Raw genomic sequence first — 377 nt, forward strand, 5'->3', positions numbered from 1 at the left:
TTTACATGTATCATAAACTTATGCCGAATGTTTTATCCAAGTGTATTTCTAAATTAACATATTCATCAAGGGAATCGAGATGCTATAATACCGAAAATAAGAGAGAAACATCGATAAATTGTTATAAATGAGGAAATATGAGAAGATGAGAACAAAGATGAAAATAAGAAAGAAAGGGATAACAATTTTTGTTTTTACTTTAAATGAGATGACGTTAATGAGACGCTAATCAACAATTTAGATATAATTGATACTTGTTATTAAGTCTGGAGAACATATCTTTATAATCGATGAATCATGTAGAGAGATTATTACGTGTATATTCGGTACTTTCAGTGCGTTGTTCTTCCGTTGGTTAAGACTGGAATTAAAGAAAT

Source organism: Penaeus monodon, chromosome 20 (genome assembly GCF_015228065.2).
Source record: "Penaeus monodon isolate SGIC_2016 chromosome 20, NSTDA_Pmon_1, whole genome shotgun sequence".
Lineage (NCBI taxonomy): Eukaryota > Metazoa > Arthropoda > Malacostraca > Decapoda > Penaeidae > Penaeus > Penaeus monodon.